This window comes from Pelophylax lessonae (assembly GCF_965119305.1).
Source record: "Pelophylax lessonae genome assembly, chromosome: 5".
NCBI lineage: Eukaryota > Metazoa > Chordata > Amphibia > Anura > Ranidae > Pelophylax > Pelophylax lessonae.
In genome coordinates, this window is record NC_138772.1 from 216,598,791 (window position 1) to 216,612,184 (window position 13,394).

The 13,394-nt window shown below is 48.3% G+C and overlaps 1 protein-coding gene across 1 annotated transcript in view; it reads right to left on the reverse strand.

The window, feature by feature from the left end:
- The window catches only part of MLH1 (mutL homolog 1), a 137,616-nt gene that overhangs the window by 40,852 nt on the left and 83,370 nt on the right, over positions 1–13,394 (reverse strand). The gene's annotated exons all lie outside the window — the stretch shown is intronic.

Sequence of the window (13,394 nt, forward strand, 5' to 3'; positions counted from 1 at the left end):
CTCTAGTTTCAGTTCCCTTCTAAGCTGTTCATTTGCTCTCTTCTACCGAGTCATACATGTGGGCATATACACAGTGGTAAATGGCAGTCCCCCTCCCTTCCTCCATGTCCTCATATTACTAAACACTATGGGGGCAGGATAGAAGATATAGCTATAGCCGCTAGCAGTAACAACTCATTTCTGACAGCCAGGAATGCTCCCCACACGCCCACTGGCAGAATACAGTAGCGCAGTGGGAGGCATTCCCCTATCAACATTGACTGTGTGGATGGGGAAACTGATTGATTTTTTCTCCCTTACACCTGTGGTGGAAGGAAAGAAAATTGTATCATCTATGGCCTGCCTAAATCCCAGCACATACACAGACACAGGCTGGAGGGGCGTGGCACAGCCTGTGATTGGCAGAACCTTCTCCAGATATGTTTACACTGAACAAAATAAAGCTATTGTCAATCAATTTAAAGTGTTTGTCATCCTAACACGTCATATTCCTGATCTGTGTCTGCTGTACCATGTACTTTAATGAAAAAGTATCCTGTTCTTTGTTTTGCTTCCTTTGTATGAAATCTTTGGTGTTCCTGCCAGTCCCTCTGCTATACCATTAAAAACTGACCACGCTAAGCAGAACACAAGGTGGTCAGTTTTCTAGCTATGCTGGGAACTCCGCCTGCTCTCTTCCAATGATCAGACTTTTCCTAACACACCTCCCCTGCACAGCCTTTCACAGGAAAGCTCAGTGTGCGGATGCTGCTCCTCCCACAGCTCTTATGCAGCTGAGAACAGAGGGAAAGTGATCACTTACAGAAAAGGTAATAAAGGTATCGATAATATTTTTTTAATATCTATACACAAATGTTTTGCCCTTCATTTCTATTTTATCACTTGCCGACCAGGCCATAGCGGCTACAGTGCAGTCGGCTAATTTTTGGGAGGGCCCCTGGGGTGCACACAAGGAAGTGTCCACACCAGACCCGGCGCATCATGGATCTTGGTAAAGGGCCAATGACAGAGGCCTTTTACCACAAGATCGCTCCATCCAATGATGGAGCGATCAGTTGTCAACAAGCCGGCGCATGTTCGGTTCAGTTCTCTCGTCTCCTCGCACACAGCAATCGACACAGCGTGCGAGGAGAGGAGGGAGACCGCAGCACTGCTCACCCCTGCCTCCTCCATGCCTCAATCATGCTCATCCGTGCCTCAACCATGCCCATCCATGCCAATCGTTTTCAATGATTGACACTATAGATGGTAGACTCTAACCTTGACAAAGGCCAAATAATATATACTTATTTGGGTTATTTATACCAAAGATATGTAGCTGTATCTTTTGGCCAAAATGTATGAAGAAAAATGACTACGTTTGCAAAATTGTAAAATTCGAAAATGAAGAAAAATGCATTGGTTTTTTAGCACAAAAGATAAAAAAAACAAACAGTGATGATTAAATACCACCAAAAGAAAGCTCTATTTGTGTGAAAAAAAGGACAACAATTTCATATGGGTACAGTGTTGCATGAATTGTCATTCAAAATGTGAGAGCACTGAAAGCTGAAAATTGGTCTGGTTAGGAAGTGCCCAGTGGGTAAGTGGTTAAAGTGGTTGTAAACTTACCTTTAGAGTTTATACCTGTAAGTAAGCCTATACTTAGGCTTACCTATAGGTACTGTAAATATATCTCCTAAACTTGCACCTTTTAGGAGATATTTACATTGCATGCAGCCGAAGACGTCATCAGGTATGCACTCTGAAGGAACGGCCGCCCATGCCGTTTCTTCAGAGCCCTGTGCCGTTACCGGCCGCTCCCGCGTGCATGCTCCGGCCAGTAGCACAGCCGGAGTCCACAGACCCGAAAGAAAGATGGACAAAGATGGATGCGGCCTCGAGCGGGGATAACGGGGGCTTAATTTGCAGGTAAGTGTCACATAATGTGCTAGTATTCATTGCATACTAGCACATTATGCATTTATTTTGCAGATAAACAAAAAGAAAAACACATTTCCAGACGTTACTTTCTCTTTACCACTTGCCTACGGTGCACTTTCACCACCCTCCTGCCCAGGCCAATTTTCAGCTTTCAGAGCTCTCACATTTTGAATGACAATTGCGCGGTCATGCTACACTGTACCCATATGAAATTTTTATAATTTTTTTCACACAAATAGAGCTTTCTTTTAGTGGTATTTAATCACCTCTGGGTTTTTTATTTCTTACAAAAAAAAAAAAAATAAAGACAGAAAATTTTGAAAAAAAAAAAAAACAACATTTTCTCATTTTCTGTACATTTTGAAAATAAATGTTTCTCCTTCACTGATGTGCGCTGATGAGGCGGCACTGATAGGCTGCACTGATGAGGTGGCACTTATGGGCACTGATGAGGTGGCACTAATATGCCGCACTGATGGGCACTGATGGGCACTAATGGGTGGCACTGATGGGCAGCACCATCAGTGCCCATAATCACTTATACTTGTCTCCCCTATGAGGAGGAGCCGCTGATCTCCTCGCCTCACACACTGACAGTGTGAGGCGAGGAGAGCAAAATAACGTCACTTCCTCATTTACATGTGACCGGCTGTGATTAGACACAGCCGATCACATGGGTAAAAAGTCATGTCATTGACTCTTTACCGAGATCGGGGTCCTAGCAACACAGCGCAGTTACGATCGCCGCTCCATTGTTCTGGTGGTCCGTCATATGACGGCGTCCCAGAACAATAGCTACACCACTCTGCCATCATTTGACGGCAGGAGGGTAGCAAGTGGTTAAACTGAATGAATCGTTTTACAATCCATGGGAAGCGATCGCAAGACATGCATGCCCGGCAGACATCGCGGCCGCCGGACCCTCTGATTGGCTCCCCCTCTAGCCAGGAGGCACGTGAGCGCACACACTAACTGCTACACGAAGCGTCGTACATGTACGTCGTTTCGCATAACAGAGCAGACCTGCCGCAGTATAACGACAGCAGCTGGTCAGCAAGTAGTTAAAATACTTTTGAAAAACATTCATCAAAATGTACTGATGAGAGTTTTCATGCGAACAAAACCTAAGCAAGGTCTGGATCACATATGTCAAACACAAGGCCCGGGAGCCAAATCCAGCCCTCCAAGCCTTGTCATGTGGCCCTCGCACCGAGGTTTTGCAGTAGGAACTTGGCGGAACTCCCTTCTACCACCTCCAGCTCTCACTCTCTGCTCCCATTCCCTGCTGTAACTTGTAAACACAGAAGCCTTCTGTGTTTACAAGGGAAAGCTTTGCTCTCAGTGGCTCCTGAAACAAATAGTTTATATATAGTATATTATTATAACAGAGTGCACGCACTCATGGCGGGGACAGATCTCCAGATTCTGAGAGAGAGAATAATCTCCCTGCAAGATGAGGCAGAGCCACCAACACAGGGAGGTACTAGATTCAGGCAAGGTAGGAGAGAGAAATGCGAAGAAGCTATGGAGTGGAGGGGTTGGGGTTAAACACTGTGCATAGCACACCCCTAAAGCCTGCACTCTGTACACAGCACACCCCTGTGCTCTGTACATAACTCACCCCTGAACCCTGCACTCTCTACATAGCATAATCCTGAGCTCTGTGCACTGTTTGCAACTCACTTCTGAATCCTGCACTCTGTACATAGCGTACCCCCAGATAAAAAACAGCCAATTGAGGGCAACCATACTGCTAATGTGGCCCAAAATGAAATTGAGTTTGACACCCCTGGTCTAGGCTATGTTGTCTCTCAGAATCTGTGCCGACTACTCCCTCGGCAGGCAGTTTTCTAGGTATCCCACAATGGGGATGCACTGGGTGTACAGTAAGGCTACTACAGGAGCCAACAACTTGAGATGCAAAGGATACGCCGAATAGCAGGGCCACAAACTAGAAGTGCTGGAGTCCCACAGCAAAGTGAATGCTGAGGTGTCCCCTTAAGTGAAGATGATTTTGGGAGACATAGCATTTTAGGATTTGCAGGCAGACTAGGAGGCAGGCTAGGTCTTGGCCTTGGAAATGTGGCCTGGGAGAAACCTAAGTAACTGTTCTTGGCCTCCATCGAGGAGTGAGTTTTCCCAGACTAAGCACTAGGGTTCTTCTGATGGGGCAAATAGGTTCTCTTGCACCTGGTAAAATCCTTGATGAGGGTACCCAGAGCAGCTCCGAAGAGACACTCTCCCATGAAGTTCATGTGGAGCATGCACTTATTGCATGCCTGTTTTACAGCCCAAAACTTTACACAGTCATCCACATGTTCATGGACTTGTAACTCATTCAGAAATTCAGTATTTTAGTGCAGGCATGAGCTTTGAAACGCCCTTGAATTAAGGAATCAAACTGCATATGGATTAGAGCCTTTCTGATGCTCTTGACCACACTTTTCTTTTTGTAAATCATTTAGGTACAATTCAGAGTATATCACAAAATACACTGCACATTAATGGAAGATGTTTGAATATACAGTGGAACTATTTGACATCCAACATAATCGTAAACGCAGTAGAATGCAAATGACAAACATCAGAAAGAGTAAAAGAACAAAAAATAAAAAATAAATAAAAAAATAAAAAACATCGACCCTATAATTTGTGAAGGCATTTATAAAAAAGAGGTCATCTTCATAGAGTATGTGTCATTCTTACAGAACCTGCAGAGGGATTGACCAGGATGTCAGTTGGGTACCTGCTATAATGGTTAATGCTTGACGTTTCAGATCTCTGACATACACTGCTCAAAAAAATTAAAAGAACACTTTTAAAATACTTTAGATCTCAATAGGGAAAAATATGCTAGATAGCTATACAGATATGGACTGGGTAATGTGTTAGGAAGGAAAGGATGCCACATCATTTGATGGAAATGAAAAGTATCATCCTACAAAGGGCTGAATTCAAAGACACCCCGTGAAAATCAAAGTGAAAAGATGATGCAACAGGCTAGTCCATTTTGCTGAAATTTCATTGCAGCAACTCAAAATAGTACTCCGTAGTTTGTATGGCCTCCACATGCTTGTATGCATACCTGACAACCTCAGGGCATGCTTGAGACAATGGATGGTGTCCTGGGGTATATTCCATCCCTTATCTGGAACAGGGCATAACTGAGCTCCTGACTGAGGTGCAACCTGGCGGCGTTGGATGGACCGAAACATATTATCCCAGAGGTGTTCTATTGGATTTAGGTCAGGCAAGTGTGGTGGCCATTCAACATTATTTTCTTCATCCTTCAGGAACTGGCTGCATTCTCTTACCACGAGGCCGGGCATTGTCATGCACCAGGAGAACCCAGGACCCACTGCACCAGCATAGGGTCTGACAATGGGTCCAAGGATTTCATCGCAATACCTAATCATACCTTCATCAGGGTGCCATTATCTAGCCTGTAGAGGTATTTGCGTCCCTCCTTGGATATGCCTCCCCAGACCATCACTGACCCTTTCACATCTGTCACATGTGCTCAGGGTGAATCTGCTCTCATCTGTGAAAAGAACAGGGCGCCAGTGGCGGACCTGCAAATTCTGGTGTTCAACGACAAATGCTAATCATGCTCCACGGTGCTGGGAAGTGAGCACAGGGCTCACTAGAGGACATTTGGCCCTCAGGCCACCCTCATAAAGTCTGTTTCTGATTGTTTGGTCAGTAGACATTCACACCAGTGGCCTGCTGGAGGTCATTTTGTAGGGCTCTGGCAGTTCACATCCTGTTCCTCCTTGCACAAAGGAGCAGATACTGGTCGTGCTTATGGGTTAAGGACCTTCTTCGGCCCTGTCCAGCTCTCCTAGAGTAACTGCCTATCTCCTGGAATCTCCTCTATGCTCTTGAAACTGTGCTGGGAGACCCAGCAAACCTTTTGGCAATGGCAAGTATTGATGTGCCATCGTGGAGGAGTTGGGAGTGCCTGTGCAACCTCTATAGGGTCCTCATGCTACCAGTAGTGACACTGATCCTAGCCAAATGCAAAACTACTGAAAAACAGCCAGAAAAGAGGAGTGAGTAGGTAAAATAAATTTCAGTGGCCTCCACCTGTAAAACTATTTCTGTATTGGAGGTCATCTAATTGTTGCCCATCTAGTGCACCTGTTAATTTTATTAAAATCAAAGCAGCTAAAAATGATTACCAACCCCCTCTGCTACTTAACTGACAAAGATCAATATTCCAGGCGTTTAGTTGAATTGATGTTATGCTCTGATAAAATGTTCCTTAATTTTTATGAGCGGTGCATTTTTTTTTTATTTTTTTTATTTGTTTCTCTTCTATTTCGGGATAGGAAATGTGTGAATTGATGGTTTTGGGAAGAAAGTGAGTGTGATGTGAGCTTAGGGGAGGGAGGTGAAAAACAATTCTGTAAAGGCTCTGGATGGATAGAAAAAATGAGGTCTTCCATCTTTTAGATCTCCTCTATCTTGTTGAACAACATTGCTATTGAGGGAGGGGAAGGGCCTATTTTCCTGCAAAGCAGGCCTTTGCTGCATTCAATAAAGCTACACTTTTCTGGCCTGGCACAGGAAATCTTTGAAGCCAGGGTACCCTAACTTGGAATTGCTGCACCAACAGTGAAGACTCCAAAATTGCACAGACTCAAGTAAAGAGCAAAACTCCAGTCCTTCAATGTCAGAAACACTGCAGGCAGCACAGGAATCATTAACAGATTGTAAGCTTGAGGCACCAGGGACAATGGGACTGTTCCCTATGTGTCTAGGATTCAATGTGCTGCACCGCAGCATAGGGGCAACATAGCCCAGGGTACAAGGTTAGGCCTTGACTTCTCAGGATCCTGGCTACTAGTAGTAGGAGAGGATCAGGCAGCCAAAGGTGACAAAGTCACTGTAGACGAGCAGCAGCAGGAGAAGTGCTTCCTAAATGCCCAATTGTGAGAAGGAGAGAAGCACTTGTGTGCACCAGTCCACCTAGCGGATGATCTCAGCATTTAATCCCTCAGAATTAGTTCTAACACAGTAATCTGGCAAAGCATGAATTTTAAATGGAGCCTAGAGAGTCTTCAGAGACAGGGTTATGCCTGAGGCTGTGCCATGGCTTTGGACCTGAAGAGAGCTCTACCACTAACTAACACAGTACACTTAGGTCTGGAAAGCGCCACATCGCAGAACTCAGTGCACGAAGGTCACATTCCAAGCTAGCCTGCATGTCGAGCCCAGCATGGCCTGGGTACAGGAAGCAGACCGTTTAAGAAAAGCTGGTCTTGATAGCTGTAAAGAAAGACCTGATCAGCAATAATGTATTAGAAATGTTGATAGAAGAAAAAATAGAAAGATAGGCAGCTAGAAAAAACAGGATAGACTTTTCACCGCAGAGCAGAAAAGAAAAAAAAAAAAAAAAAAGACAACATTATCCACCTAGGAAAGTTGCAAATACACTGAAGCATGCTGGAAGTAGGAGGGGTATACAAGGCTGGCCCACAATCCTTTTGCTTGTCAGAGTCCAATCCTCCTGTTGGCAACAGTATAACCAGTTTCTGAATTTCTGTGTTTCTCAGTGAACGGGGAAAAACTGAATTTTTGTAAAATCTTACCTGTAAAATTCCTTTCTCTGAGTCCTCAGACAGTTGCCGCCTCTTCATATTCGTCACTAATGGGGTTATTGACCTTTTCTCCGTAGGAGTAGCTAGGCAACAGAATATATTAATATCAAAGCTTTTAGCATATCCCACGCCCAGGGGGTGGTCCCCTCAGACAATACCTCCCTGCTTCCTGCATTACCAACTCAGTTTCAGTAGCATAGCAGTAGAGTACATAAACAAACCCCAAAAGAGGGGCGGGGGCGGCGACTGTCGGAGGAGGACTCAGAGAAAGGAATTTTACAGGTAAGATTTTACAAAAAATCAGTTTTCTCTTACGTCCTCCGACAGGCGCCGCCTCTTCATATTCGTCACTAATGGGGACGTCCCATAGCAGTGTAGACATGAGGGGTGGGAAAAAAGCAGCCGCGCCTAAAGCAACGCAGTACCCACATCAGAGAAAGGAACCTTACCAAAGTAAGAGAACCAACTGGGCAACAGGAAAACGTGCTCAACAGGAGCAACAACCCAGGAAAGAACAAGTAACCTAGGGGTAAAATCACCCCAACAGCCAAGGGCCCAAACAAGGGACCCTAAGGCACTGCCGCACTAAGAACTTTACGGCCAAAGGAAGCATCTGCCGATGCCTGAACATCCACTTTGTAAAATTTTGAGAAGGTGTGAACGGACGACCAAGTCGCCGCCTTACACACCTGGGCCACAGAAGCCTGATGACGATAGGCCCAAGACGTACTCAGAGACTTGGCAGAGTGCGCCTTCACAGGAAAAGGAGGAATCTTCCCCTTCAAAGCATAGGCTTGCACAATGATCGGTCTGATCCATTTGGCGATGGTCGCAGCCGACGCTGCCATGCCCTTCCGAGGACCCTCAGGAAGGACAAAGAGAGAATCCGACTTGCGAAAGGATTTAGTCGATGACAGGTAAACCCTGATCGCCCTAACAACATCCAAGGAATGCAACGCCACCTCCTTTGGATGCTTAGGCTTCGCGCAAAGCGAAGGCAGAACAATATCCTCATTGAGGTGAAATTCCGAGATCCTCTTTGGAAGAAAAGACGGGTTAGGTCGCAAGACCACCTTATCCAAGTGAATCACCAAATACGGAGATTTGCAGGACAAGGCCGCCAGCTCCGACACTCTGCGAGCCGAAGTGATCGCCACCAAGAAGGCAACCTTCTTGGACAACAGAGACAACGAGATCTCCCTGATCTTTTCAAAAGGAGCATGTTGCAACACGGACAGAACAAGGTTCAAATCCTATGGAGGCAAAGGCTCCCTCCTAGGAGGGACCAAATGCTGCACCCCTTGAACAAAGGTGCTAACCAAAGAGTTAGACTCCACAGGGCGTTGAAAGAACGGCCAGCGCAGAAATTTGACCCTTAATCGTGGCCAACGCTAAACGCTGGTCCACGCCCGTTTGAAGGAAAGCCAACACTCTCGACACCGAGTACGAGCGAGGGGAATACCCCCTGGACTCACACCAGGCAAAGTAAGCCTTCCAAGTACGGTAGTAAATCTTCCCCGAAGAGGCATTCCTAGCCTTGATCAAAGTGGGAATGACCTCAGGGGAAAGACCCCTATCCTTCCGGACCTGGCTTTCAACAGCCAGGCCGTTAAAGCCAGCGACTGTAAAGCAGGATGGAATATCGGTCCTTGAGACAGGAGGTCTTCTCGAAGAGGTAGACGCCACGGAGCGTCGACCGCCAGATTCACGAGGTCTGCGTACCAAGACCGGCGAGGCCAGTCCGGTGCCACCAGAATCACCGTGTGCGGTTCCGAGGCCAACCTGCGAAGGAGCCTGGACAGCAGCTGAATCCGAGGAAAGGCATACATCAGGCGATACAGATGCCAGGGCGCCACTAACGCGTCTGAGGCGTCTGCCCGAGGATCGCGCGTCCTTGCCACGAACCTTTCCACTTTGTTGTTTAGACGAGACGCGAACAGGTCCACATCTGGGAACCCCCACTTCGCGCACAACATCTGGAAGACATCCGGGTGAAGGGACCATTCTCCCTGGTCCAGGGTCTGGCGGCTCAGATAATCCGCCTGCCAGTTCTCCACCCCCGGAATGTGAACTGCAGATATCGCCGGGACATGCGTCTCGGCCCAAGACAGAATGTTGGCTACTTCCCGCGCCGCTCGGGCACTCCTGGTGCCCCCTTGGTGGTTGATGTAGGCCACCGCTGTGGCATTGTCAGTCTGTACCCGAACTGGACGGCCCTGAAGCCTGTCCGTCCAACGCAGAAGACAGAGTTATCGCTCGCAATTCCAGAATGTTGATCGGAAGGGAGGATTCCTCCTCCGACCAAGTTCCCTGGGCGGACAGAACGCCCAGAACACCACCCCAGCCCGACAGCCTGGCATCCGTGGTGATCACCGTCCACGACAAAGGACGAAAGGACCTGCCCCCCGACACCGCCGGGGACTGGAGCCACCACAAAGGACCCCTGCAGGTGAGACGGCTCAACGACAGCCGCAGATCCAGAGATTGCGGACGCCCGTCCCACATGGCCAGGACCTCCGCCTGAAGCTCCCGTGTGTGAAACTGGGCGAAGGGAATTGCCTCGAAGGCCGAAACCATCAATCCCAGACACCTCATACACGTCCGGAGGGACGAGCACTGATTGTCCCTGAGGGACCTGACTTCGCACTGAAGTGTCCGAAGCTTGTCTTCCGGCAGGAAGACCTTCGCTTGAACAGAGTCCAGAATCATCCCCAGGTATGGAAGACGAACCGACGGACACAACGTTGACTTTGGAAAATTTATCGTCCAACCGAATTCCTGCAGAGTCTACATCGTGATGGACAGGTCGTTCACCAGGCCCTGACTGGTCGCGGACCGAATCAGTATATCGTCCAGATACCCCAGGACAGAAATGCCCTGGGCCCTCAATAAGGCCAGAACCGGCGCAAGCACCTTGGTGAATACCCGCGGAGCCGAAGCGAGACCAAAGGGCAACGCCACGAATTGATAATGATCCTCCGCAATGGCAAATCGAAGGTACCTCTGGTGACCCTCGAAAATGGGGATGTGAAGGTATGCATCCTTCAAGTCGATGGAGGCCATGAATTCCCCCAGAACCAGGGCAGCCACCACTGATCGCAGGGATTCCATGCGGAACTTGCGAACCCGCACAAAGCGGTTCAGAGCTTTCAAGTCCAGAATTGGACGTACCTTGCCCTCCTTTCTGGGCACAGTGAACAGATTGGAATAGAACCCCCGAAATCTGTCCCAATGAGGCACCGGAACCACCACTCCCTGGGCCCGCAGGTCCCGCACCGCCAGGTTGTAACGTTCATGCGTTTTTGTTAGTGGATGGATTTACAGCTGCAGAATTATTACACTCAGTAGCCTAGTAGAGAATCTGTTGAACAAACATATCCAACTCTCAGGACTTCATCACCGTGTACAGCCTGTTATATACTATATATATATTAATAGATGTTAAATGGAGGGATAGAGTATATGAGGATATATAGATGAGAGACAGGCTATTGTATGGTGAGCACTAGAAGTAGTATTAGGAGAGTTGCAGGTGATGGTAAAGCAGATAGGTTCTGATGTCAAGTATAGTGCAGATGGTAAGGGGACACAGATGGAGTATACTTAGACAGAGTAACCTAGTGCAAGGATAGTTGAAGGTAGTCCCAAGAGCTAACAGTCTATGCAGATGATAGTGAATAGATAGATACAGATAGTCTTGGTAATTGCAGTAGATGACAGTAGGAGATTTATTAGCAAGAATCCCCTGCGGGGTACTTATCACTTAGATAGGTTTAGGAATAACAGTGTCCATTGGAGAGGGGTGATCCCGTAGCGAGATACGGATCACCAGCGAGGTTTCCGGCTTCAGTTCAGCAAGGGAGAAATGTCAGCAGCTCCGACTTCTCAGGCGTAGGTGCGATGAACATGTGGGTGAAGGTGAAGACAGCATGCCAGGGGTGATCGGGGGGCGAGACACAGGATCCGAAAACAGGTTCAGGTAGCGAGATACAGGAACGTGTCGAACTGGTATGCTGACTTCAGACAGCGGGACGCTCCAACCATGGCGGTTGAACGAGCGAGGAGTGAGAGCAAACCGGCGATTGAAATAGCCGCTCATAGCGGCGCTCGGCAATGATGTCATCCGGTCTTAAAGGTATATGCGTCCCTTGTTACACAAGATGGGACGCAATTAGGAGAGGAGAAATATGGAGACAAGGGTACCAGAGGTACCGGAACATTACACAGGTGCAGATCCTGCAGTCGCTCCGGAGTCAGCTGAAGGTTTGAGGGGAAAAATCTGCCCACCGGCCGAGAGAGAAACTCGATCTTGTATCCAGTTCGAACGATTTCCTGAACCCACCTGTCCCGAATGCGGTCCAGCCAGGGTTGAAGAAAACCGAGCAAACGTCCCCTCACCCCAGAACCGGGTGAGGGCGTCCCTTCAGGCCGTGTTGTTATGGGCAGCAGACCCGGACTGGCCGGACTTCTGCTTACCCGCCCACGGCTTCTTCTGGGAGCCTTGTCCCTTGAAGGGCTTGCCCTTTTAGTGCGACCGAAAGGCACGAAAGGACCCCTGAGAGGGTCTAAACGAGGCATTCTTCTTACCACGAACAAACTTATTCTTGTGAGTTTAGGGCAAGAGAGTGCTCTTACCCCCAGAAATTCCCTTTATCAGAGTATCCAAGGATTCGCCAAAAAGGCGAGATCCCGCGTAGGGCAAATTAGCCAAAGTCTTGCGAGAAGACTGGTCAACAGACCAACATTTCAGCCATATCAGGCGATGGTTCAGGACCGCCACACTAGAAAGACGCGCAGCCAAAGGGACCATATCCAAGTCCGCATCACACAAATACATGACACCCTGATGAATTTGATCCACCATAGCCAAAGTTGTCGGCGGGGCAGAGTCAGCCACCAGGGTGCGCCTGAGCACCTGCGTCCAATCCGCAATGGCTTGGGCTGCCATAATGGAAGCAAAAATAGGCTTCAGCATAGAACCAGCAACCGTATAAGCATGACGGGCCAGAGACTCCAATCTCCTGTCCGTCGGGTCCCAGAAAACCAGGGTATCCTCAGCAGGGATCTCAGTGGATTTATTCAAAATCGCCACCGCACGATCCACTTGAGGCGGCACACACCAACGCTCATCAGTGGCGGGAGTAAATGGATAACGCAGCTTGAACCTACTCGGCACAGCGAAAGTCTTCTTTAAATTGCGCCATTGCTCATCAACACTGCGCTGAAATTCCGTAGAGCAAGGAAAAACCTGCAACGTTTTGCGCTTTCTTTGCGTCCCATAAGAGGACATCAAAACTGGAGGACATGGTTCATCCTGTAAATGCAGCGTTTGCTTGATAGAAGCAACCAACTCATCCATGAGTGCAAGCTCTTCAGACGAGCCAGGGGGAGAATTATCAACCCCTTCCACCTCAGCCTCCCCGTCAGACCCCACAAGGTCTAGAGATGAGTGAGACCCTGAGAAGGGCACTCCAGCCATAGCAGCCCCATCGCCCTCTGAATCAGAGGAAATAGACACTCTGGGCCGTTTTGTGGATCGATCAGCCACCAGCATCTGCACTTGAGCAGCTAAGTTTGCCACAATAGTGGCCAGATCAGCCCCCTCGGGGGAAGCAGCAGCCCCTTGGCCCCCCACCAAGGTGGGAGGAAACTTGCAATCCTGAGAATCCATGCACCAGCAAGATAAGGAAGAAAGGGGTACTGCCCCTTTAAGATCGCGGCGTGCGTAGCCCACCGCACCCACTGAATACACCGACCCCCACAGGGACAAGAAACTGGGCAAGGAATACAGGAAAAAAGGGAAGATAAAAACCTGGAGAGATCACACAGGCTGCTGCCACCGATCGCTGTCCCAGAGCAAAAGGAAGT